Here is a 25,231-nt window from a genome sequence, read left to right on the forward strand (position 1 = left end):
CACCCCTAACCTCTTCCCTGCTGGCCTGGTTGCCCACTACTGTCCTCCCCTGTTGGTCTTGTCACCCCTAACTTCCCTCCCTTGCCAGCCTGGTTGCCCCTGTTCTCCCTCTCCTGATGTCCCGGTTGCCCCTAACTGTCCTCCCCTGCAGACCTGATCTCCTCCAACTACCCTACCCTGCTGGCCTGACTGCCCACAACTGCCATCCCCTCTCAGCCATCTTGTGGTGACTATCTTGTGTCCACATGGGGTGGCCATATTTGACAACATGGGGGCTGTCATCTTGTGCATTGGAGTGATGGACAATTTGCATATTACCTCGTTATTATATAGGATTACTTATAAGATCAAGCCATCATCAGAACTAAAGACAATTTCCAGAGTTGTATGTACCATTTTGCCTTTCTGATACAAGTATATACCATTTAAAACACCATATGGAGAAGAATTCTCTAGACAAGTAGGGCTTTTCATTTATGATATTTTATCCCTGGAACATTGGATATAGAGCAGGGTGAAATATATTATCAAATAAAACAGTTAGTGGTATATCATGTAGAGAATTGTGTACTTCAAGGAGATAATCTGTAAGTTTCATTCTAGCTCTACTATTCTAACTAGATAATACTTGAAAGGTCCATAAAGAACTCATTCAAGCAACGTTTTCTAACAACCAGAAAAAAAAACAACACATCCTGAATAATGTATCTCAATACTTGAAACTAGAGTTAATTTCATTTAGTGAATAGAATCTTGAATAAGGTGTTAGAATAAGTAAGGATTAATCAAAGGCACTTTGTTAGACAAACTGATATATGACTTTTCAGCTCTCTAACCCAATCAATACAATGTAGGTAGTTTTTTGGAGACTGGCTGGTGCTTCCCTTCAGTTTGATTTTTAATCAAATATAGGATGCATAAGGAAACATGCCATTTTTATCCAATTAAATTCTAAGAGTAGAGTTAGGAAAAAAGGCCCATGTATCTTAAATTTTCATGTATTAGGTCTAGTAATAATTAATGTCGTTTTCTAATACTTTTTTAAAATCGAATTTATTGATATTTAAACAATACAACAAAATTTAATCAACAATATAGTTGCCGTTGTTTTCTACTACTTGTGCCCAATGCTCAGGAAGCATTTTAATCCCTCTGTTGTAAAATTCTTGTGATTGTGATGCAAAAAATTCGGTCAATGCATTTTTGAGGCATTCTTCATTATTAAATTTTTTTCCAAGAAGAAAGTTTTGCAAAGAACGAAACAAATGGTAATCGGAAGAAGGGGCAATATCAGGAGGATATGCAGGTTGAGGGAGAACTTCCCATTCCAACTGGCGCAGTTTTTCAGCAGTGATTCTTGCAGTATGTGGTCGTGCGTTATCGTGGTCAAGAATTACGCCCTTCCGATTAATCAGTGCAGGTTCTTTTTCTCTTAAAGCTTGGGCTAGCCTTTCCAATTGGGCACTATACACTGCACTTGTAATGGTTTGGTTAGATGGTAGAAGTTCATAATGAAGAATTCCTTTAAAATTCCACCAAACACACAACATCACTTTTTTCGCATGCAAGTCAGGTTTTGGCGTGGGCTGCGGAGCCTCATTTTTGTCCAACCATTGAGGCCGCCTTTTCAAATTAACATACAGCACCCATTCTTCATCTCCGGTAACAATTTGCTCTAAAAACGGCAAACGGTTTTGACGAGAGAGGAGCGAACTGCAAATTGTGACTCTTTGATTACGGTTGTTGTTGGTCAACACATGAGGAACCCATTTTCCAAACTTTTGGACTTTGCCAAGTGCACGCAATTGATTGGAAATTGTTTTTTGTGAACAATTTAAAGTTGTCGCAAGCTCTTGTTGGGTAATTTGAGGATTTTGCACCAAAAAAGCTTGAAGAGCTTCTTGATGAAAATTGGACACACTGCCTCGACCACTCTTGTCATCTAACGAAAAATTTCCCTCGCGAAATTTCTCAAACCAACGCTGGCATTTTCTGGAGCTAACTGCATCTTGACCAAGAGCACTACAGATGTTTTTTGCAGCCTCACTTGCTTTTCTTCCTAATTGGAACTCGTAAAGCATGCAGTGCCGAATATGCTCTTCATCCGCCATCTTCTTAGCCCTAGTTTGCAACAAAAACCAAACCAAACACAAACTTTTTCAAGCAAAACTTGTTAATTGCACTTCACACGTTCTGTAGATACCACGTATTTGAAGGTTATGTCAATACAAGTCAATGCCAAGCAAGATTTTAAACGAATGTTAAAAAACGACATTAAGTATTACTAGACCCGATAACTTGATTTGTAGCTTGAAGACTTAAAAATCATTGTGAGCATGCCTATAACCATTTTTTTTGTTACAGGCATTTCCTCATTTCCATGCTGAGGGAAAGGAAAAGCCTACATTTGTACTGAGACAGTAATTGATTTATTGAACAACCTTGCCCATAAATAGAATCTTGAAGCTCTTTTATTGTTTAATTTTTTATTATTTTAATATATTTTTATTGATTTTTTACAGAGAGGAAGGGAGAAAGATAGAGAGTTAGAAACATTGATGAGAGAGAATCATTGATCAGTTGCTTCCTGCACACCCCTACTGGAAATGTGCCCACAACCAAGGTACATGCCCTTGACCGGAATCAACCAGGGACCCTTCAGTCCACAGTCCGATGTTCTATCCACTGAGCCAAACCGGTTTTGGCTTGAGGCTCTTTTAAATAAAAGATGAAAATTAGGTCCAGAACTTCAACCCTCCCCATTTCATATTCTTTTCATCCCCCACAAATGAAATATTTGAAAGTGTCCTGAACTGTGTATATGGGTGCACGTGTATATTTATCTGTAATAATGATGTAATGTCAATAATCTTGAAAGAAGGACTTTTACTTGATAATAAGTTAGTCCAAAAAACTTATAATTCACATATTAACAAAGTTAGGTTGCTCTTACCAAGAATCTTTGAAATTTATGAGGAAAGAAAGAACAGTTGTTTGGGACTTCCAAACTGGATGAACCTACAGGATCTAACAGACAATTGTTTTCCTAAAAGCAGAGGACTTTGAGATTAAAATTCAGAAATATTATTTTATTAAAGTATTTTGGTGGTTGATGACATATTATTATTTTTATTATATAAAGCTTAAGAAAGCCTGGCCAGCATGGCTCAGTGGTTGAGCATCAACCTATGAACTAGAGGATCACAGTCTGATTCCTGGTCATAGCATATGCCCGGGTTGCAGGCTAAGTCCCCATTGTAGGGCATGCAGGAGGCAGCCAATCAATGATTCTCTCTCATCATTGATGTTTCTCTCTTTCTCTTTCTCCCTTCCTCTATGAAATCAATAAAATTAAATTTGAAAAAATAAAGCTTAAGATAGATGGGTAATTTTGAAATTCAGGAGAAAAAGATATAAATGCAAAAAACAAAAGAAAACAAAAAAAGAAAAAGAAAAAAACTAACCTAACAAAAGGGCAAGAATTTTCTCCATGTCATAAACATGTGATAAAATGCATTGTTACTTATCACAGCTCACAAATGTGAAATATTGTATAACCAATCTTGGCATACTAGAAGAGGATATAAAACAATAGGAAAGGTTGTCAGTGTCCTAAAATACTATTGATATGTAATAATAATAATTATTGAGTGCTTAGTACATGTTGGGCAATGTGCTAGGCACATTATATGCAATGTTTCTAACCACTATAGTTTAACCTACTTCTTATCTTTTAAACTGAACAAATTTATATTTAAAGAGTTACAGAAATTACCTGAGGCCACACAGTGTTCAACAGAATTGCCAAGCTCTCTGCCCTACAATGCTCTTTCTACTAAGCATTTCTTCCTTTGGTTGGCCCATTTTCTCCAAAGAGAAAATAAACTTTGTGTCCAGTTATGTGTCTTTTGCTTTACATTTTATTGTGTGAGTTGTGCATGTCACAAAGTATGTGTGCCATTGAGGCTAGCTAAATTAAAGTACATATGTATATATTTATACATACTTATAAATATATACATATATATATGTATATATTTATACATATGTACAAGTGATAGCAAGAGAAGGAAGTATTTGTGTGTGTGCGTATACATTTGTCCTTGAAATAAAATACCGTGCTTAAAAAAAAAAGTGGATTTATACATTCTTGACTTCTAAAAAAGAAAGAAAGAAGAAATAGAGATGCTTACAATAGAAAGTAACTGATAAAGAAACTCTGAAAAGCATTAACTAAAGAATAAATTCAGGAGCCAACTTTAAATTATCTAGTATAGCTTCCAATTCAAATTGATCATCTCTGGTTTTTTGTTTGTTTGTTTTGTTTTTGTTTTTATGAACAGGAAATGGGCTTTGACTGTTAGGCACCTGGATGAAGAGCCTTGGGTTCAGCCTGTCAGAGTCCCGTAACCCGCAAAGACCCTCTGGTTGTCCTAGGATCTTTCAATTGAGGTAAGACCTCATTACTTTAATTAGAATGTTAGACTTTTACTCTTGAATTAACTTTTAATAAGGTAAGTTAGCATAACTCTACATTGTGCCAATAGCTGCTAACTTTGAAAAAAAAAAAAACCACATGAAAATGCAAGCATTATTCTATTGCAAAGGCTTATGTATGCCAAATTATATTCAGCTTTTACTTCATGGAGTTGAGCCCAAATTCTTTGTAGAATATTATCTAAATATTTAAATTTTTGTGTGGCTGTTGCAGTTGTTACAATTTCCTTGCCTTTGTGGTATCAATTCATTTTTATACAATTGTAAATTGCATTAAATGTGATCACATTATTCTCGCTTTTTAGTTTAAGTTGTGCCAGTGGTTTTGCTTAAAAATGACAACACCATTGCTGTTTGTGCTATGATATACCATGACTTTGCATTGCTTATTTATCCCAAGTTAATTCGGATTTGTTAACCTTTTGTAATATCTGTTTCTCTATACCCTCACATAGACTGTGAACTTTTAAAGATGTGTTCTGAAAGGAGTTTATAACTCCTTGACACTCCCAGCTTGGAGGAAGGGGGTTTAATGCTAATATGTGATTAGAGTATTTTACTCTGTGGAGCACTAGCTGCTGTCAGTATTCAAATTCTGGTTCAGGCTTCCTATGTATAACACTTTACATGACATGGATGATGCAAAAGCCCCAGTGCAACATGTGACCAAGATCTAGGATATCTGAGCAGGCCCAGAATGGCCATCAACACACTTTGGGAACTTCGATGTACCATTTAACCCTCCGAGTTTTTCCTTGATTTTGAATTGAAAGAATTAGATTAATCAGGGAAGGGTGACAAATGCATGTGCTTTGTAATTTACATCTGTGAAGTGGCTGGGAGTGAAAGGTGGGCCTGTGGGAAAGAGACTGTACTCTTTCCAAAACCATTCAGATTCAAGCATTTTAAACACTGGACAACAAAGTAAATCGTGTATAGTGGGGGATTGAACTTGGCCATTGGATTGAATAAATTCTAAGGTCATTTCCAATTCAACAAATGATTATAAAATGTTGTAACTATGTAAAATACAATATTGCTGAGCGTCTGTTGAGCTCTTGTGTTTATCATGCTTATGTAATTAAAAATAAGTAAAATAAAAGTAAACTGTTTGCTTTGGATTTCCCCTGGAATTATACAATAGAATTAAGGGAAAAGTTATTTTTTAACATAAAACAATCAATTCATCAGTTTAATATTTTGTGAGTTTAAAAATTTTTGTTTTTATTAATTCACTCAGAATGAAAACTTTGCATCTAGAACTGTATTCCAAGAATAAGACTTACCCCATAAATTACTGATTAGCAGTTTTTTAGTTTTCTTTTGTTTTTCTTAAATATATTTTATTGATTTTTTTACAGAGAGGAAGAGAGAGGGATAGAGAGTTAGAAACATTGATGAGAGAGAGTCATTGATCAGCTGCCTCTTGCACACCCCCTACTGGGGATGTGCCAACAACCAAGATACATGCCCTTGACCAGAATGGAACCAGGGACCTTTCAATCCACTGACGCTCTATCTACTGAGCCAAACTGGTCTCCGCTCTTAGTTTTTTTTTTAATTAATATTTTAACTAACAGTTTAATACAAATGTTATTTTATATAGACAAAAATGAAAGTGGTAGTTATAAGTATCGTCTCTAACAATTTTTAGCTCTATCCACTTTCCCTCTTTATTTTTAATTTATAGTGATGACATATACATATCTCTTTTTTATCACCTTTTACTGACTTTCAAACAGATATTTTAGCTGAGAAAATAAATGCATTTTATCAGAGGCTAATGGTAATTAGGCAGCAAGCTTAGTGGAAGATGGGAAGTGGGCCAAGTCAATATACTCTAGGGGTCTTAGCTATTCTCTTTGGCTCAATTTAAGTCAGAATTTATGTCTACTGGAAAATTGAACTCATGGCTGTAGAAGCCACGTGTGTTGTCCAGTGGTAAATGGAACCCAGAATTTGCATGCCTTTAGTTGGGCTCTCCCATTAGCTTCTTTCTTTATTACTTCTGTAGGTTTTCACTTCATGATTATATGCAATTATGAACAAATTCAAGTTACTTCTGGTATAATAAATTTTGAGAATGGGTGTAGTGTATGATACATGCTTTTTATCTTCAGGAAATCTTTTCCATGTGTTAGTACAAACTGTTCCTGCTTAAGATATATAATCAGAAAAAAAATGTTTTAAGAGTCTTTTGCATTAGACTTCATAGTCCAACATTGTTGTAAGGATTTTAAGTATTTGCTGTTCTACTTCATTGATAGCCAAGTTAGAAAAAATACTTGAATGTTAATGCTCAAACTGACTAGACCTGGTTAGATCTGTTGTATTTTTTTTAATTTACCCACAATATCTGACATTAACAATGTGTCTCAGCTCTTTTATTTTTTTTTAAACAACAACAACAACAAAAAGTGATAATGTATCAGATATAATTTAAGTGAAGCCAGACATGGAGGCTTTATAATGATGCTTTTTGTGTTTTATTGGCTTGTTTTACCAGTGTCACTAAGCATTTTTTAATTCTCTAGTTATACATGTTTACCTTCATTACTTTGGTAATGCACAAAGTAGGCATTTATATAATAAACTCATTTTTTTTTTTTTTTTAGGCTTAGAAAATTAATGACAGGAATGTCTAACCCTTTGCTTAGCTCACATTCCCAACATGAAAATAAGAATTGCAAGTTTCTAAATGGAGGTAGTTAATTGGCACCTTGCTTGTAAATACACCTCATAAGCAGTTCTGAAACTGAAGACCCTCAGGCCTAAATTCCTTTGGTTCTACAAAAGATGCTCTGAAATCCACTTAACATAAAAATCACCTTTAACATCTGACATTTATTAATCATGGCTTTCAAATGAAGTGTTTAATTGAAATCAAAGTGCCATTGTTTTTAATAACCCAGAAAGAAGGTGTAAGAATATTTTTAAGAAGAGATGACAGTGGAGTTAAGAATACTGTGGCTTCTACTTGAATATTGCAGTTGTTTGAACAATTCTATAAAATATCCTTATTATCAAAATCTAATTTAAGGTTTAATGATGCAGTAAAGTTGAGATGTTCACAAAGAAACCAGAATAATAACAGTAAAAATTTAGCCACAGCTTAGTACATTCTAACCAAAATTTTCTGGTCAATTAGATGTGACTGTGTTAAACAGAGACAAACTGCAAAAGTAATTAGAAATCACGTATCAGTGAATGGCTCAATGCTGGAGCCTGTTAAAGGCGTTTTGTGGTGCCTAAGATTTGCTACCCCTTCCTGGGTCTCTTTAAGCCAAAGTAAATTCAATTATTACAATTTTTATTTTTCCGGATGAAGTTCTCACTAAAATGTTTAACAAATGTGATTTGTCCCATTATTTACTCTTCACAATTTTATTTTTCTTAAGCCTTTACTTAGAGTACATGATTAATTTTTTTTTAAAGGCAGTTGAATGAGCTAACAGCAGCAATTCAATGGAAAAATAAAACCTACTGTCATAAACATCCTTATAGCACTCAGGAGCTGTGCATTTATAATACACTGGATTACAGTAGAGTCTTGCTGATACTTTAAATCCCATACAAGAGAAAAATAGGGAAGAATTCTGATGACAAAATTATTGAGGCACTTTATCTGTCCTTACCCCCTCCCCCAATGTAATTTCATCTAAACAATGATTTGTCTAGTTAATCAACTCAAGACATTCGCTTTGTTGACTGAATCTACAAGCATACTGTGTTTTTATGTGCCTTTAAGATATTGCGCTTTTTACAAGTTTTGTAGCAACCCTAAGTCAAGCAAGTCTATTGGGGTCATTTTCCAATAACATCTGCTCACTTCAGATCTCTGTGTCACATTTTGGAGATTCTTTCAATATTTCCAGCTTTTATATTATTATACTAGGGGCCCGGTGCATGGATTTATGCATAGGTGGGATCCCTAGGCCTAGCCAGTGATTGGGGCTGATCTGGGCCAGCGGGCGGGGGGAGGGACCTCAGGAAGTTGGTTGTGGGATTGCACTGACCACCAGGGGGCAGTTCCTGCATTGAACATTTGCCCCCTGGTTGTCAGTATGTGTTATAGAGAATTGTTGACCAGTCATTTGGTCGTTTGGTCATTTGGTTTTCTAGGCTTTTATATATATATATATCTGTTATAGTCATCTTTGATTATAGTAGGGCAAGACCTCTACTGGCAAGCATATTATACCTCCTTGAAGGCTCAGAGCATGATTAGTACCTTTTAACAATAAAGTTTGCATATTATGTAGACATAATGATATTGTGTTTAAAAGACTATAGTAGACATAATTTTAAATACACATATAATATATACTAGTACATATGTAACACAACATGATTTTATATGCACTGGGAAACATTTGCAATTTGCTTTTTTTGTGATATTGACTCAGTTGCAGTGGTCTGGAACTGAACCCACAATATGTCCAGGGTATTTCTGTATCTTTTTAAAAATAAAATTTAATTAAGTCATTGCCTTATTTTTTGGTTTGTACTATATAATGCAATTAACTAATAGAAAAATCCATAAAAAGAATTTCAATAGAAAAAATATTTAAATTGTACTATTTCTGGTAGAAATGGTGATTTTTGTATCATTAGGATCTTTCCTTGAAACTGAAATTATTTAAATTACTTTATATCTATTTTTCAGAATGTTGTACTTTAGAAGATAGACTTGAAATAGTTTTCTTTTTAAGAAACAGAAGAAATTTACTTATGTAGGAAATTAAGTCAGTAATCAAGAGCTAAGTAATATTTTAAAGGGAAAGAACTTTGAGTCATCAATTTTTAGTTTTTATAAATAGCAATATTAGACATCTCCTGCCTAATTTTATAAGGTTTTTAAAGATTTTTAACCATAGTTTTTTATATAAATTTCAAATATATCAACTTTCAACCATATTAATCAGTTTGGCAACAATTCATTCAGGACTTCATGCTGAAAATTATCTTTACACAAGGGGCTTTATTTCCTTATATAACTGATATATTATAAATCTGTAACATTTCCTTGAAAATTTGACATATGGTCTTGTGTTAACCTAACATGTTATGAATTTCATGCTTGTGTATTTATGAAGTACTGTCTTGTCCTTGAAACATCTTTTCATAGTTGTCTTTTCAAGAGAACTATTTCTAAAATTGATCTTTTTCTAGCTGAATGTTCACCTTTTAAATCAAAGATTATGCCAATGCAAAACTCATTCTCTTTTTTTTGGCTTTCTTTTTCATATATAAAATATTTCTACCATATGCAGCATGTTAATACTTTTAAATGCTCTTTAAATTTTTATAAAGACAATTTCATGCATATATTTATGTGAGCATATTATATGCCAGATACTATGTTAAGTACTGGAGAAACAAAAGTAATTATGTTAGCGTTTCTTTCCTCAGGATGCTCACTGTGTAGTGGAGATACAAATGATTACAATACAGTATTATGTTGTAGTGTGAGAATTTAAAAAGTAGCACAAAGATGGATATGGTTTTTTTAAACTCCTAAATACTTATCTTCAGCCCAGTTAAATCTCTTTCACTTCATGTCCAAATACTAGGGTGACCAGCTTTTTGAGAGCTAACCTAAAACATATATCACACATCAGTCCATAGAAATCAATAAAACATAACTTCTATAATAAAAAAATCATAATATACAAATCAACGAAATGACTGAACAGCAGGATGACCATCCAGATGACATTCTGGATGACCACGCTATGACACCCATTGGCACCAGGTCAGCCAAGGTGGTCACTGCAATTGGTCGGGGGTCCAGCCATTGGCCCATGTTCACCCTGCAATCAGACATCCCATGAGGGCTCCTGGACTGCAACAGGGCACATGCCAGGCTGAGGGACCCCCACAAGTGCACAAATTTTGTGCACCAGGTCTCTATTAGTATATAATTATTATATGCATGTGTATTATTACTTTACATGAAAGTATGAAAATTGGTCAGATTTATTTGAAGTTACATATTTCTTATTTTTCTACTACATATTTGCTATCCTTTAAATAAAATAGCAGTAGAATAAAGGTAGCAATTAGTAGTAATTAATACTACTATGTGTAATTTTACACATATTATTTAATTAGCTTTGTTAATTAGATAATAAAACAATAATATTTCTATAATGCTCCTCTGATACACACCTTATTTCACCACATTTTTGAACTTTTATTGCACATTTAAATTTTGTAAACTATGCACATTATTATGAATTTTTAAGATAAATAAATTTGAGATTATAAATGAAGAATTTAAATGTGAGTGGACAAACTAAACTATATTTAATGCAAATGACGATGGCATAGTTCTTCCTGTCCCATGATACAGTAAGCTGTTTTTATTCTTTATCCTTTTTAATAACACTTCTTTGAACTACATGCTGCCTTTAAGTCCTCTTCCTTTCCTTATAAAAACAAGGTAGTCATATGTAAAATTTCAAGTTCTGCTCTTATCAAGCTCCAATTACACTTATTCCCGGTAGTCCAATATGATAACTTCAAGCTAATTATCCTCTCAACAAAATTATCTGATTACTTATGACTTTACTTCCTAGGAGCCACAGGTATTTAAATATCTGAGAATTAAATTCTAGATCTGTCTATCCATTTTGTAGCTATAGCCTTGTTTTATAGACCAGCTAATGTGATAGGCCCTTCTCACCAAAAACAGAGAGGTGTGTAAACTATAATATTTTTATAATGCATTTTCGTTCTATTATCTCCTCTGGTACATATAGCTGCCCCCCTGAGTCAGTGGAGAGGGCTGTCCCCAACCTTGATCCTTATCTTTTCAAATAAATTAATTTATACAAGAGACCTTGACTGCATTGTGAAAAGCCAATTTATTAAAGCATGCACCTTTATTGAAAAAGCAAAGCAAGCAAACCTATACATCTGGCTTATGAAGCACAGACGAGCTCTCAGAGCTGTTTGTCACTCAGCTCTTTTATATTTATACATTTAACATGCAGGCCATTCCTGTCTATATATCTATCATTTTTGGAAACTTCAGGCTACATTGCATAACATTATATTTAGACCTCTGCTTCCTAGGGATAATGGTTTTAAAATACAGGGATTTGAACTTACAAAAATAAATTGTATTTCAAATACATTGTGGTCTTAGTAAAGGAAAGAGAAAGTCCTTTTAACTTGGTTCCCCCTTTCTGCTGATATTTCTTAGAGTTTTGAAGTAGTGTGAGTTTTTCTCAATCTAAACATCAAACATCTCTGTTATAGTCACTTCATTTTTTTTTTCTAGATTTCTTAAGGCCACTCAGAGTTCATCAAACAGACTTGGAGAAATAGCACATAAATGTCTATTTTATTTTTTCCCCCTTCTCTTCAAGATATTTCCAAATTAGAGAAGAACATTATTCTTGCCCCATACTTTGAAAAAGAAAAAACACACTTGTCTAACAAGGATATATTTTTCCATGTCTCTGAAGTCCCAAATCTCATTAAGGCCTTCTGCACTTTTTGAGAGAGAGAGAAAAAAAAAAAAGATCAATAGCTTTTATTATGAAATTCTCAATATCACCGTTGAGAAAAGTATGCTGTCTTTAGCAGTGTTATATACAAGGTGTACTGGGCATTTACCGTAGTGGAGAATATCTTTGCATTTTCTTTGGTCACAAGTTATTAGGCTGAAGGGGCTTTGTCAAAATTGATATTTGCATTGTCTGCTAAATATGCAGGCAAATGAGTATGGTAGGCAGACTAATCGCCTCATTAAATGTTCAAGACCTCATCCCTAAATTGTGTGAATATGCTATGTTACATGACAAAGGTGGGTTAAGGCAGCAGATAAAATCAAAGTTGCTAATCAACTGACTGTAAGATTGGAAAAATGTCCTTGTGATGACAAAAGACCTGCAGTGTGGAAGAGAGAGGCAAAGGAGTCAGTGTTAGTGTGATGTGTTCTATGAGACTCAACCAGCCATTTGCTGCTTAGAAGACGAGAGTAGGCCTCCAGGGAAGAAATGGAGGTGGCCCCCCAGAAGGGGAAAATCAAAACATTTCCCCTAGAGCTTCAGAAAAGGAAGTCAGTCTTGCCAGTACTCTGATTTTTAGCTTTTGCAACTTAATTTTTAACTATTCAGACCCATTTCAGAATTTTGACTTTCGGAACCATAAGATAATAGATTTGTGTTGTTTTAAGCCACTTTTTGTGGCAATTTGTTACAACAGCAATAGGAAATTACTACAGTTTTCAAAGTCTAGTGTTTATTTGGACAAGAAATCTGTGTTCTTTCTTTATGTTTTCTGCAGTTTCAATATATCCTCATTAAAATCTCCTGGGGTGGGGCAGGGACTGGGTAGAGGGGGGCAATGAGGGATAAAAGGGATGATCTGTAATACTCTCAGTAATAAAGGTGTTAAAAAATAAAATAAAATCTATAAGATGATTTGAAACTCCATTTTTTTAACATCAGAATGCCTAAGAACTAGAGGAATTTTTTTTTGATTTTTTTTTTTTTTTACATTGATGGCTTGATTCCATACATCACTTGAGGTAAGGCAAAAACATGATTGTTGTTGAAGCTCTGACTAAATCAGGTCTTCACTGTAATAGAATGACACATCTATCATCAAATTTTATTTATTTTTATTTATTTATTTATTTTTAAATCAATCTTTATTGTTCATATTATTACAAAGGTTCCTCATTTCTTGCCCCCTCCACCAGGTTCCCACCCCACCCTCTGCCCTCTCCCCATCCCCCATTGTCCTCATCTATAGGTGCACAGTTTATGTTCAGTCTCTTCCTCCCTCCCTTTCCCCGATAGTAAATCTCTTTTCAGATAGTAAATCAGTTACTTAGCATTTTCTCATATCAATAATACCTCCACATGCCCAAAGATACACTTCACACAAAAGACATTTCCAGATAGGTCAACCAACCTCATCCAGGCCCCACACAAGGCACTCACAGATCAACACCCCAGCACTATACTAACTCAACACATCCAGATCTAAGCCTTCATCACTTGATTCAGCAGACCCTCAAGTTCCCACAAAAATTTCCAGCCATGTCTGAGAGGCAGCCTTGGGGCGGGTGCAGGCGAGGAGCGAGCTGTTCCAGGCCTCGCTGCTCCGGGCCTGGCCTCTGTTGCTCTGGTCCGTTCCACAACCAGCTGCTCCAGGTCTGGTCACTGCCACTCCTGACCTGGTTGCTCTGGGCTTGGCTGTTGCTGCTCTGGACCTGGCCACACCCAACCCAGCTGCTCTGGGCCCGGCCGTTCCGGACCTGGCCGCTCTAGGCCTGGCCGCTCCCAGCCTGGCAGCTGCTGCTCCGGGCCTGGCCGCACCCGACCAGGCTGCTCTGGGCCTGGCTGCCCTGGGCCCAGCCTCTCCGAGCCTGGAAGCTCCTGGCCTGGATGCTCTTGGCTTGGTCATTGCTGTTCTTGGCCCGGCTTCTCCAGGCCCGGCCACTCCGGGCCTGGGTGTTCCTGGACTGGCCACCCCAGGCTTGGCCGCCTCCGCCTCAGGCCTGGCTGACACTGCCCCAGGTCTGGCTGCTCCAGTGCTGGCTGTTGCTGCTCTGGGGCCTGGCTGTTGCTGCTATAGGCCTGGCTGCCACTGCCTTGTGCCTGGCCACTCTAGGCCTGGCCACCGCCGTTCCAACATTCTGTCCTTTTTTTTTTTTTTAAACGCATTTATGTTGCAATGTTGGCTGCTGAGTTGAATTCTGACTTAGTCTTTGATTTTTCAAGATCTTCTTTGTATTCCCTCCTAAATAATTTTACTATCTTTTGCTCTCACTTGATTTCTTCACATTGAGAACTTCTTCGGTTTCTTCTTCCTTGTCCTGGAAGCTCAGCAGGTTGGCCTGTGGCACCCCTTTATTCTCCGTGGGCCCCTGCACTGCTTCAGCCTGTTGCTGGGGTCTGCACCGCCGCCCAAGAAGCAGCCCCCAGCCTTGGCTCCATTGCCTGCACTCAGCAGTCAAAGGCTCAGGGGCACCCCCCCCTCGGGGGGCCCCGTCGCCCGGCTTCTTGCTGGTGCCCGGCTGGCCAGTGTCCGGCAGGGGCTCCTGCTCCTCGTTGCGTTCCTCCAGTCTGGAGCTTTTTTTCTCCTTCCCGCTAGGGGAGTCTAGCATCAGAGTCAACAGTCTGTCCTCTGCGCGCAATGTTCACGACTCCGGGGGCTCCGCTTTTCGCAACTCCCCCAGGACTCCACCTTACAGCCCCATCTCCCTCTCCTTGGGCCTGGGTCCCCAGGATTGGCCTAGAACTGGAGTTCAGGACAGTTGGGAGTGGGGCTCAGCACCACAAGAGGTTTTGTTTCTTCTCACCAGGGCATTACAGCATCAGAGTCAACATTCTGTCCTCTGTGCACAATGTGCGTGTATGCTCCCAATGTGCGCGTCTATGTGCAATGTGCGTGACTTCAGGGGCTCTGCTTTTCGCCGCTCCCCTGGGATTCTGCCTCACAGTCTCCTCTCTCTCTGCCTGAGCCTGGGTCCCCAGGGTCTGGCCTAGGACGGGTTCAGAGCAGTCCGGACTGGGGGTCAGCACCGCCAGAGGCTCCTGTTTCTTTCCCGCTAGGGCAATCCAGCATCAGAGTCAACATTCCTTCCCTTGCAAGCAATGTGCGTGACTCCGGGGGCTCAGCCTTTCGCCGCTCTCCCAGGACTCCACCTCACAGCCCCGTCTCCCTCTGCTTAAGCCTAGGTCCCCAGGGATTGGCCTAGAACTGGGGTTCAGAGCAGTCCGGGCTGGGGGTCAGCACCGCCGGAGGCTTTGTTTCTTCCTGCTAGGGCAATCCAGCATCAGAGTCAACATTCTGTCCTCTGCGCGCAATGTGCACGACTCCAGGGGCCCTGGTTTTCGCCACTCCCTTGGAATTCCGCCTCACAGCCCTGTCTCTCCCTGCCGGAGCCTGGGTCCCCAGGGTCTGGCGCATAACTGGGGCTCAGCACTGCCGGTTCGGGGGTTCAGCCCAGGCTGGGGATTTTATTTCCTTCCTGCTAGGGAATGCCAGGCAGCAACCAGCCCTCTCCTCCTCTCCGGCTATGACCTCTCCGCGTGCATGCTTGTGCGCAGCATGTCTCTGTACCTTAGGCTTTTTTCAGCTCCTCTGATTTTCCTTCTGGTTTTCTCTTTCCTTCTTGTAGAATTTTCAGTCAGTTGATTACCTGTAGCTCTGGGCAATGTCCACTCTACATTTTAGTTGTATTCCATTGAAATTGTTGTGTGCTGCTGCCATTAGGTGTCTACCTGAGCAGCCATCTTGGATCCTCTCAAATTTTATTTTTGTTTGCCTGTATGGTTGAAACCTTTGAGTCAGGAAATATAACTGTATTCATTTTTATAGAATAATCAAGTAGAGGTAGGAAACATGATAATTCTTGTGGTGCACCCACAAACTAATACAGTGACTATTTTGACTAAGCATTGCTATCTTTTGAGGAGAAGAAAAAACATTTGCCTGTTACATCTAGGACTTGTAAAGTTTTGACTTCTTATGTACTTTCACATTCCCTTTTCTACCATGCCCAATCCAAAATTCCTTTCTGCCTATTGAGTAGAGTGTTCTGTTTTGGTTAGTTAACTCCCTAATCCAATTGTATGTTTCTTGCTATCTGTCATTAAAATAATACAGCTGTCTGGTTTATGCTGACATTGGTATTATAATCATTCTCATTTCATTATCTGAACTCAGTGTTAGGATTAAATGATTAGTACTTCAATATAAAGCACATAGTTAAGCCACAGGCAAAATCAAAGACAATTATAATGCTTCTGATTACAATGAACTTTGGTTGCACACATAAGTCACATCACTCAGATTAATGCAACAGTGGATGTTCCATTATTAGGAACTGCAAATCATGCTTGCCAGTATCAGTGATTGAGGAAAGCGTAGTGATAGGTAACTTCCAAAAGTAGATAATTTATGCCTCATCAGTCTGATACAATAAAAGCCTAACATGCTTAATGTCTGGTGATCCAGTCATTCAACCAATCAGAGTAATATGCTAATTATATGCTAAAGTTATTCAACCACTTGCTATGATATGCACTGACCACTAGGGGCAGATGCTCCAACTAGTAGGTTAGCCTGCTGCTGGGGTCCGGCCAATTGGAACTGAGTGAGATGGATCTGACACGCCCTGGAGCCCTCCTGTGGTCCCTCTTGGACTGGCCAACCTTCTGTGCCCCTCCCAGGCCCTGATTATACACTAGTGGGGTCCCTCAGCCAGGCCTGTGTCCTCGCACAATCCAGGTCCCCTCAGGGGATGTAGTAGAACTGGTTTCAGCCCGATCCCACAGGCCGGCTGATGTGTAAATTCATGTACCAGGGTTCTAGTACGAAAATAAATAGAGTGTTTTAGTTTTAATTTTTTGAGCCATATGGGTTTTGTATTTTTCCCATAACCTTCTGTACCCGTTGATGAAAATTGAGATGTTTTGCATCCTGAGGAAAGGTTTCTAGGATGTGATGTATGAATTTTAATGCTTAAACTTGAATAGTGCCAGGCAGACCTGAATTGTTTATTATCTTAAGACCAAATATAGCTTTTGATATAATTGGTACTCACATACCTAAAACATAATCTTATTTCCCATACATGCTTATGTTTTCTAACTTGGTGTATTGCACTAAATTTATCAAACCAAAAAGAAAGGAATCGTCTTATTTAATATCCTTTTCTTAACCCCTTTTCTAGTAACTCAATAAGTCCTGACATTTTTTTTTTCATTTTATATGCCGAATATAGAATGTCTTCCAATGCTTACAAAAATTATAAGTACAAAAATGCACATGGAAAAATCTATCTCCTTTCTAACTCGTCCCCAGGCTTCACAGTTTTCACCTAGGCTAAAGCGGTACTCATTAGTTTCATGTGCATGTTTATGGATGTAAATGCAAACACAGATACCATTTTTTATTGTCTCTTTCTGCAACAATCACTAAAATTTGAAAAAAAGAAGAATGAGTTACATATGGCAGTCTGAGGTCCTTAGCAATTCTGAAATGCATCAGGGTATATATTGTTACATGAGGGTAAAATGATAATCTTGAATTAAAGCTTGGTTTTGCTCTTAGGATAAAGTTCACCAGTCTTTGTGCCCTATGGATATAGGCTGTATCCCTGGAAGGATCTTTTGTTTCTTTTATCCTCCTTAGTGATAATGAAAGCATTGGAAATTTGGAAGCTTAAAGGTCTTTTAGCCATCTCATAGAGTTACAGTCTCTTGTAAACACATCTCTCACAAAACCATTTTCCCTCAGTATGTCTGATTCTAGTTCAAAACCACTTGACTTTCTTGGATATTCTATTCATACTGTTATATTTTTATGTTGACTGCAGTTAGTAGTGTCTTTAATTTAAATTATAATTTAATTTCCTTGTTTAATTATTTTGGCTGGTATCTCTAATATAGTGTGAAATAATACTTTTGTCTTGTTTCTGAGTTAGTTGCTAATGCTTATAGTGTTGCCCCATTAAGCACAATGATGGCTTTAGGTCTAAAATTGATATAGTATATAGGAAATTGCCATCTAGTTTTATTTTACTGAATATTTTAATCCAAAATATTACTGAATTTTGAGAATGGCTTTTTAGCACCTACAAAAAAAATAAAATATTTTTCTAAGATATATTAATATTATTATAAAAACATATTAATAGATATTCTAATATTGAAAATTCTTAAATTCTTAAAATAAACCTCACTTGGTTATAATGTATGATTATTTTTGTGTACACCTGGATTATTTAGCACTTTTGCTTTTATATTTATAAATAATGTTTATTTGAGTGTGTGTGTACAATCTTTGTGGACCAGGAAGTTTTCTTTTTTAATCTATAACTCTAGAGACATTTTAGAACATAGAAATTGTCCACTTTTTAAAGATTAATTAAAAATTTCCCTGTGAAACCATATGGGACTGATACTTTTGAAGGTATATAGTGATAACTTACTCTATTTCTTCAATGTAAATCTGCTTTTGGGTTTTCTATTTCCTCTGAGGTCAGTTTGTAAATTATATTTTCTTAAAAAATTACCTATTCTATCTAGATTTTCAAATTTATTTGCATACTATTTAGCAATATAGGCTATTATGGTTATTTTAAATTTATTATAACTGTAGTTATTTTTCTTTTCTCATTTATAATTATCTTTGTGATTTCTATTTTATTCCTTTTTAATCAATATTAATTAAGCTCACCAGAGATTTTTTTCATTTTGAATTTATTTGTTAATTCTATTGCGTTTTCAGTTTTCTTATCTTCCTTTTTATTTATTAATTTGTTCTTTTTTGCTTTGGTATCAGTTGCCACTCCTTTTCTAACTCTGGAAATAGATGCTTAATTTATTTTTGTTGATTTTTAATATATAAACTATTTAAGAATAATAATTACCTACTGAATAATGTGTTTAACGTTTAAGAACTACATTTTTCAGGAAGAATGGGAGTTACATAGTTTATACAAAAAAAATGTATTTATACAGAGACAGAAAACAGCATGCATATTTTGCTGAAGCAAAGCATTTGAATGGGGTACTAAATTGATCCAGATCAATTAAATATTACAGATTTAATAATGTGTATCTTGATATTGACTTTTTCTAGGCATATATGGTTTGGGTGATGTATAATTAACTTATGTATGTTCTGTATATATATTAATCTCTAATTTGTCTTCAAATTAACTTTCTTGTTGATTTCTTTTTCTCCTTGGGATTTTGTTATAAAATAAGTGGGGAGAGTTAAATGACTACATAAGTCTGTAATCCCCCTCTCTTTATAACCTTTAAATTTATTTTAAAATTTTAGACTTATAGTTTCAATGTTTTTGATTTATGAGGAGAAAGGCAAATATTGTATCCTAAGAGAATACTTTTTTTAATAAGTAGCAGTTCTCTGAGGGAATGAATAGCTATGCAACTCCTGGCAATAAAGAACTCTAAGAAGGAATGTATGGCAGGATCAAAAGGTGTGTATGTATGTGTCTATGTGTGTGTGTGTACAGCTGTTTGTATATCCTAGCAAATGGTTATATTTTTTCTGTTCCAGCAAAGTGACCACTATGAACTGAATTGTGTTCCCCTAAAATGCATACATTGAAGCTTTTACTCTCAATTTAAGGGTATTTGAAGATGGGGCTTTGGGAAGATAATAATGTTTAGATGAAGCTATGAGGATGGGACCCTCATGGTGGAATTAGTGTCCTCATAAGAAGAGACACTAGAAACTTGCTTCTTTTCTCTCTCTTTTTTTGTCTATACCCACATGCACCAAGACAGTGGTCGGCAAACTCATTAGTCAATAGAGCCAAATATCAACAGTACAATGACTGAAATTTCTTTTGAGAGCCAATTTTTTTAAACTTAAACTTCTTCTAACGCCACTTCTTCAAAATAGACTCACCCAGGCTATGGTATTTTGTGGAAGAACCACACTCAAGGGGCCAAAGAGCTGCATGTGGCTCATGAGCAGCAGTTTGCCAACCATGACACCAAGGGAATGTTATATGAAGACACAGCAAGGATACGGTATTCTTCAAACCAAAAAGAGAGCTCTAACCAAACACAAACCTGATTTCCAGCACTGTGAGGGATGTTCTTATTTAAGACACTTAGTCTGGTATTTTGTATGGCAGCCTGAGCTGACTTAGGCAGTGTCATTCTCTTTCTTTTGTCAAAGCCTCTGCTAACTATTGTGTCTTTTCCCATTTAAAAATATTTTATATTATGGGTTTTTCAAAGTAGTAAACATTTATTTTTACCTAGTAGTTGTTATAATGGGGAATTGGAAATATTTGGAAAACAAAGGTTTTAAATTTTTTTTTTAAAGATACATATATATTTTTTAAATGCATGTGAAGCATAATAGAGGTATAATAGAAATGTGATTTTATAATGTAGATTGAAAGTATTTTAAATTCCTAATTCTGAAAATATTACTTATTCTTAAGTAAATTCTTAGAAATTCATGATTCCTGTGTGAATAAAGGTTGACAAAGTATAAAATGAGAACAGTATATTTCCACATACGCAAAATTACAGAGCTATTTTTTTGTTAATCTTTACCAGAGGATATTTTTTTTTCCATTGGTTTTTAGAGAAAATGTAAGGAAGGGAGAAAGAGAGGTAGAGAAACATTGATGTGAGAAACGCATAGATTGGTTGTCCCCTGCACTCACCCCAACAGGGCCAGAGGTTGAGCCTGTAACAGAGGTGCGTGCCCTTGACCAGAATTGAACCCTTTAGTCCACAGGCTGATGCTCTAATTATAGAGCCAAACTCATTAGGGCACAGCGCTATTTTTTAAAATGTATCTTAGTTTTGAAAGTATTACAGATATCTCCTTTTGCCCCCATTGATCCCTTCCAGCACACACTCACTCATTCTCTATTGTTTTAAGATCAGAAATTAAGGTGTGCTTTAAAAAGCGGTAGGTTAGAATATGAATATCATTTTATTGAAGTGCTTGCTTTGGGATTCACTTACAAGTGTGATTTTTAATCTTCCTTTCAGCCCTGGCCCACTCAATAGTTATAACATTTTCATTAATAATGGGAGTTAAGGAAGCTTTTTATACATTAGTTCTCCCTACCACAATTTGTGAAAGGTTTTATTATTTTCATTATACAATAAAGAGATAGGGCCATAAGGACACATATTTAATACCTTAATCAATAAAGAAAAAAAAAAAGAAAAAAAAGAGATTATATAACTAGATTGTAGCAAATCTAAGGTTTAAATTAAATTATGCCCTTAACCATTGAATTATTTTTTTCTTTTTCTTTTTTTTTGTTCTTTTTTTTGAATTTTTTATTAAGGTATTATATATGTACATATCTTAACATTGCCCCCCTTCCACCCCACTTCCATACATGCCCTCACCCCTCAATGTTTTGCATCTGTTGGTTATTCCTATATGCATGGATATAAGTCCTTCGGTTGATTGCTTATCTCTCCCATCTCTCCCTAACCTTCCCGCTGTAATTTGACAGTCTAACCCTAACCCTATTTTCTTTCTTTTTTTTATTTCAGAGAAGAAGATATAGGGAGAGAGAGATAAGGAACATCAATGATGAGAGAGAATCATTGATTGGCTGCATCTGCAACCTGGGCATGTGCCCTGACTAGGAATTGAATTGTGGCCTCCCAGTTAATAGGTCAACTCACTGAGCCACCCTGGCTGGGCAGAATTAATATTTTTTTGGGAATCTAGCTAAGGTGTGCCTCCATTAGATAAAAAATCTGCTCAAGTTAAAATCCAAAATGTGTTCATTTTTTTCTACTGACGACCACTTTGATACCTTTCAGCGAAATACCAAATATAATCTTTAATTAAAAAATTTTTGAGTGTTTCTACTTTGCTTATGTCCTGAATACATGCATTCATCCGATTCTACCAAAATGTTTGACAGAACAATACTCATAGTAGGCTCTTGAGAGAAACAGGATACATTTCCTATTTCTAATGACTGCCAGAAATTATTTCCTTATCAAACTTATTTTATAAAATGATAAATTGAATAGTTCATCCATAACTTCAATAATTCTTAAGGAATTTCATCAGTCATTTTACCTGATATATAATAGAATTTCTAATCAAAGTATCTGCTTTCCCATCCTTATTTTTAATGCCTATAATTCCACTTACTGATGTGTTCCCAAATATACATCTGCATGGCCTACTCTCTATTGTCACAATTTCCAGGCAGTAACTTTTTCACAGGTCCATTGTGTAGGCAGAGATTTTAAGCCTCTGGCCGGTTGTGTTTATTGATCTATTTCTTAATTCCATATCCGGCAATCCTGAATGGTCCGGGAGGGGAGAAACGCGGATTGCATCAGTGGGAGATTGAAGTAGCCAGGCATGGAGAGGCTCCACTAAGAATTTCAGCCTTGTCTGTGTTACACAGAATGATTGACAATCACCCCAGTGAGACTTTCAAACACACATTACAGCTTCCTCAATCTAAAATATGAATGTTTCCTTAAAGAATCATTTTGGTATGTGCCTAAGGTTGTTTCCCCCTTCATTTTGAACAGGATGCAAAATCATCTAAGTCCAAATGAGGTGATTAGCCAAGCAGCACCCAGTATTGTTCAGTTGTTGCTCTCAAATAAGCTTTTTTTTTTTTGCTTTTTTTCTTCTTCCTATTTCACAGCTCTACTTAGAGTCTGGGCTTCTGCTGTGTGTTCTGGGCCAGACAACATGCAGCTCCTCTGATGTCACCTCTGCTCCATCTCCTGGAGTAATGATTTTGATGACGACGTACCCTCTTTAACAAAATTGCTATTTCTATAATGGCTTTTAAAGCAAGATTGTCCTAAGCATGGTGCCAGAGAGCATTAAAGTTACTTAGTTAAATGGAGAAGCCTCTGAGCAGAATTAAGAGAAAACCATTAAATGAGCCTTATCAGCGGTGCTCCCATACATGCAGCCAGCACGGCCTCTGTCATGGGGAGACAGAGCACAGCTTTGCATGAGGGAGGAGCTGGTGCAAGAGGGCAGGTGGGTTTTGAAATGAAGCCACCCTGTTCGATGTGCTCCGATTGCTGAGCTCACAGACACAGGCAGTTATTTGTTCTCAGATATGCCGTGACCTCTCATCTCTCTTTGCCTTTGTCCCTGCACTTCTCTCTTCTCAGAGTCCCATTTCCAACCTTGCTTACTTAGAAATGTCTAGCTCTTATTTTTCAAGTACCTATTTTTCAGTTCACAGTATGTGTTTCCTGATACTCCTAGCAAAAAAAAAAAAAAAAAAAAAGGCCCATGAATTTCTGTTTTAACATTTTTCCCTCCACAAAATAATTGTCTCTGTGCATACCCATCTTTCTTCCTTAAACTCTGGACTCCTGTAAGATGACAGAATGTTATCTTTATTATTATTACTTAAGATCAACTGCTTTTGCTAAGGAGGGGAAGTCCGAATACTTGGAGACCAATTTGCTGCAAAGTGCTTAGATTTAAGCACTCAAGTCCAGGAAGTTAAGGCAAAACACCTTTGTTCGGCATAAAAATACTTGCAAGGTTTGGGGTAGGTGGTGGCAGGGAGACCACATGCATGGACGCCATTGCTGGGACAGCTGATGAGCAAGGCCTGGACTTAATGGATGGGCAGGTCCTGGTGAAGAGCACTCTGGCTGGATGCTTAGGGAGAGAGGCTTTGGCACGCAGACATGTGTAGGACTCTCTTTCATGTCCTGTGTGGAAAGGGTTCCAATTCAGGGTCCGGGTCCTGGAGGAGGGCCGCACACAAATGTAAAGAGACTTGAAGAAATTCAATTTGGTGATATGAGGGGAGACCAGGTGGTAGTCCAACTCTAATGGAAGAACTACTCCCTGCTCTGGCCCTGCCATCCCCTTTTATTGAGGCTTTGGGAAAAACATGTTAGGCAAGAAAAACAGAAATTTACATGTAGCCCTTAGGCAGGAAATAATAGAAACTTACATGGGACAAACAAGGTGGAGGCTGCTTCAGCTAACAATGTCTCAACTAAAGGGTGAGTGGTTAGAGCAATTAAGATTGTTGACCAGCCTTTCTGGCTTTCTGTCAACATCTCTCTTTTAGTGAAACTGATTTGTTTCCGGTAGACATGCCTTACCAGCATTTTGGAAGTGGGAGTCTATGCCCTGTGAAATGTTTACATTCTTCTCTGACTTTTATACAAAATATTTACTCTCTGTTGTTCACCAGTGGTTTTGCTGCTAGAGGATATTTTGAAGAAACAAAAAGTGATGCTATCATTTTTCTCTCAAGGTTGGCCTGCAGTGAAAGCAGGGAACTCATATGGGCATAGACATGTTAGTCTGCTTCTAGTGAAAGCCTCGGTTGTAGCAGTAGGAACATATCATGGTCCTCAGTGGAAGAATTAATAAAAGGATGCATGTTGAATTCTTGGCAAAATGCAGGAGGAGCCAGGAAAGTAATTGACTCAAAGATTTTATTTTCAGAAATTGAAACTTTTTAAAAAGTAGCAAAGGAGGACAAAGGCACACAGTAGCCTGAAGAGTTACCACCATTATTCTTTGCAGCTGCAGAAAGCAGAGGTCTGCAGGTTGGAATTAAGGGTGCCAGCCACTTGCGTTAAGATCTCAACAACTCACAGTAGGGACCAGCAGGGGCCTCCTGTCCTATCTTCTTTCAGTTCTCAAAAAAACAAAACCACTGAAACCGGTTTGGCTCAGTGGATAGAGTGTCGGCCTGCAGACTGAAAGGTCTCAGGTTCGATTCTGGCCAAGGGCATGTACATTGTTTGCGGGCACATCCCCAGTTGGAGGTGTGCAAGATGCAGCTGGTTGATGTTTCTCTCTCATTGATGTTTCTAGCTCTTTAGCCCTCTCCCTTTCTTTCTGTAAAAAAATCAATAAAATATATTTTTAAAGAAGAAAAGGAAAAGAAAACCTGCCTAACCTGGCGTGGTTCAGTCTTTGAGCATTGACCTATGAACCAAGAGGTCACAGTTCGATTCCAGGTCAGAGAACATGTCCAGGTTGCAGGCTCAGTTCCCAGTGGGGAGCATGCAGGAGGTAGCCAATCAATAATTATCTCTCATCATTTATTTATCTCTCTCTCTATCTCCCTCTCTCTAACTCTCTGAAATCAATAAAAAGTATATTTTTAAAAATAAGGGAAAACCACACTGTCCCAGTTCCACATTTCAGAATCTTTTCTTTCCTTTTTGTTGAAATACAAATATCCTTAGGGTATATATAATGTATTTTATCT

General features: G+C 37.2%; 1 protein-coding gene across 2 annotated transcripts in view; it reads left to right on the plus strand.

The window, feature by feature from the left end:
- Positions 1-25,231, plus strand: part of NAALADL2 (N-acetylated alpha-linked acidic dipeptidase like 2) — a 1,040,385-nt gene that overhangs the window by 181,126 nt on the left and 834,028 nt on the right. For both annotated transcript variants that reach the window (XM_036443754.2, XM_045583692.1), the window contains exon 2: positions 4,344-4,452. The gene's annotated coding sequence lies outside the window, so the exon portion shown is untranslated. The remainder of the gene's footprint in view (positions 1-4,343; positions 4,453-25,231) is intronic.

Source organism: Pipistrellus kuhlii, unplaced genomic scaffold (genome assembly GCF_014108245.1).
Source record: "Pipistrellus kuhlii isolate mPipKuh1 unplaced genomic scaffold, mPipKuh1.p scaffold_m20_p_2, whole genome shotgun sequence".
Lineage (NCBI taxonomy): Eukaryota > Metazoa > Chordata > Mammalia > Chiroptera > Vespertilionidae > Pipistrellus > Pipistrellus kuhlii.